The sequence below is a fragment of the Anomalospiza imberbis genome, chromosome 3 (genome assembly GCF_031753505.1).
Source record: "Anomalospiza imberbis isolate Cuckoo-Finch-1a 21T00152 chromosome 3, ASM3175350v1, whole genome shotgun sequence".
NCBI classification, from domain to species: domain Eukaryota; kingdom Metazoa; phylum Chordata; class Aves; order Passeriformes; family Viduidae; genus Anomalospiza; species Anomalospiza imberbis.
This window is the reverse complement of record NC_089683.1, coordinates 98,204,200-98,207,258: the sequence shown is the minus strand read 5'-3', so window position 1 is coordinate 98,207,258 and position 3,059 is coordinate 98,204,200.

Below are 3,059 nucleotides of genomic sequence, written 5' to 3'. Positions count from 1 at the left end.
CAGACAGTACCTGTGTCAAAGAACAGCCACTCACAGGACAAGTACAAGTAACCCACCCAGTGTGTTGGCTTCACTGAAGTTCATCATGTGAAAGTAACCATGAGAAAACAGGAATGAGGAAAAACGTTTTAGCTATTTTTAGCTATTTACCTCTGTCTTTCTCTCTAAATACAAGAGCCAAGGCCATCAATGCAATCCTGAGATCCCAGCGTGATCCTGGCTTGGCCTTATTGCTTTCTCTGCTGCTGCTTCCCTGCACTGTGTTGGACATCGCTGTCACTGCTGTTGCCCTCTGTTTTCTGACTTGTGCCATGGGCAGGACTGGCCTCCTCACTGCCAAATGCTCAGAGCGCTTCCATCTGCAGGGAGTTACCTATTCATTCATCCTGTTTACATTGCATAAGCTTGTTAAAATAAAGGCTGGTCCAGTGTGCTTAACTTAAATGTGGACGGAAAAATTTATACCTACCCAGTGGAAACTGATTTGAATTCAGCAGATTATTTAGCATCTTGTATGTTAATCCTTGCTTTCGATTTTTGAATAGAACAAGTGAAAATAGGAAATATGGAAAATGTTACTTCCTCAGAAACAGAAGGGATTTTGAACTGAATTCTGGAAGAGAGAACTTGATAAATTTCTGTCCCAGGGACAGATGAATTTCTAATTTAGGTGTACAGTATAAGACCTGATCTGTAGCCTATTCAAATCAGTAGGTATTTTTCTTTGGTAACATATGCAGACTATAATTTGTGTTTCCAGCTACAATTGTTAGCCTTTTGGGGATTTTTAATGGAATATCTAAGTAACACAGCCAAAACTTATTTCAGGTGGAATGTAATCCACTTTGTATGAGTCTTCCCAGGGATTGATCTAGTTTATTATTCTGAAATTATTCTGATTATTTCAAATGTAAACAAAATTAATTAAAGGCTTTCAAACCCTGCTGATACTCAGAATTGCTGCAATAATTTTGCACTTATTGATGAAAAAGCTTCCATAATTTTAAGTGCTTAAGCATATTAGCATAAAATATTTGACTGTAATCTCATCCTTCTGTAACGATTTGGAAAACTGAGTGCTCCTGCAGCTATTCCAGATCCATTTACCTGCAATACAGCTAATGTCTCAATTAAACTAAATCAACCAAAACTCATCAACATTTATGCTCACAAGTGTGTTATGCACACTTTGAAAATGAAAATTACTTCAAAACTGACCTCTTAAGACTACTTTCCCAAAGACAGAATTTATCACTGAGGGCAGGTTAAGACCAGGTGTGGGCTTTTTAAACCAGTACTTTGTTTGAGACAGAACATGACAAAGCCCCTGAAGTTTTTAAACAACTCAAGGCTCAACCTTCCCTTTTTACAACTTATTGTACCAGGCAAACAGTACCATTCACCCCAAGCTTGAGCAAAAAAAAGACCCCTCTGAGAATCATTTAAGCATTAAGAGTGGGAGAGTATAGTTTTGAGGGAGAAAAAGATGAGTGTCATCAATCAGATTTTTAACAGAGAATGAAGCACAGTACTGACTCCAGACATTACCTATCTCTGGTAAACCTGGTAGATGACATCTTTTAACAACTGCCAGGCACATTTCATCAACAGAAAATTGTCCTGTACTCTTCCTGCAAGGATCATCATTCTTCTTCTGGATGTCCAAAAGCTGATTTTATTTCCTTGTAAATGCAATTGAAATGTATGTTCATATTGACAGCTTGCATCTAAGGGACTCCAACCTCCTTCCATACATCTTCCTTTTGAAATGAAAATCTATTTGTTCAATTACCTTAGGACACAGAAGCTGCCCCAGAACTATTTTCCCTCCAAAGTAAAAGGGATGAATCCTTGTTTTGTCAGGGCTGTAAGGACTCTCCTGGTCCTTGCAGTATATTTTTCATGGATGGCTTGCAACTGTAGGTGCTACTAAGTATCTTGCCATGGAAGTCAAGTTTTCCATCAGAGAGCACACAAGTTGGGAATATGGGAAAACTGAGGCAATGAGTGCTGCATTTCTGTGAAGAGACTCAGCACTCAGCTGGTCACCAGCCAGCAAAGCCATCACTGCAGCTGTTTAGTTAAAAAAAAAAAAAAGAGAGAGAGAGAGGAATGTAACATTTGTTGACAATCTAATGTCAAAGTCTATGATCTCACCTGTCTCCAGCTGCTGATTAATCTTGTGAAAGAAATTAGCTTGGACATGAAAGAGTGTGAATCTGGGACAAATAACTGTGTTCAGAAAGGAACGAGGAGGAAAGAACTTACCAAGTGTTTGGTCAAACAATTTATTTTAGAACAGCCCCAACCCCCAATTCTCTCTTTTCCTGTAAAATTTGCTACTAAATCTTCACGGTCTGATTGCACACCTATCAGATTCAGTCTTTTTGCTTCCATGGAATTACTACATGTTTCTCCATGAGCAGAACTGTCCATGAGCTTGATGGACTGGAGGTGAGAAAATGGCATGGAGGGAACATCAAAATATGGACAATTTAGAAGTTTTAGTGAGGATCAGCAGAGGAAGAGTTGGCAATGTGTGTGTCAAGAATTTCAGGGAGGCTTTCTAGGCCACTTACCACTTCCAGTAACATGAGCATTTTGTCTCTCATTCTCCTTAGGTCAGCTTTCAGAAGTGGTCCTAAGAGTTCACAGAACTTGTGTATACTTGTAACTTTCCATCCAGGTTGATTTCCCTGGGAGAGGATGGGAATGTGACAGTGCAGGTACTTTAGGGCTTTCAGGTTAGGAGTGGGGAAGTGTAAGAGGCCATGTAAAAACCTCTGCAGGTGAGATCACTGTTTAGGCAGTAAATTTGATGGCTGACCTTTTCTTAGTTGTTAAGAGTTCATCTCCTCCTCTCTGCTGGTCTCAAGTGTGCAAAGGAAAGCCTTCTGCAGCAAAATGGAAGCTGATTGTAGAAGACCGGAGTATCACCTGTTATTCTGAAGTCCCTTCCAGTGTCCCTCCAGCAACTATAATGGAATGACATCCAGGGGAGAGCTGGGCCTAGCTTGTTGAGCAAGACAGTGATGATGAACTCCATTCTCTGGTTCATC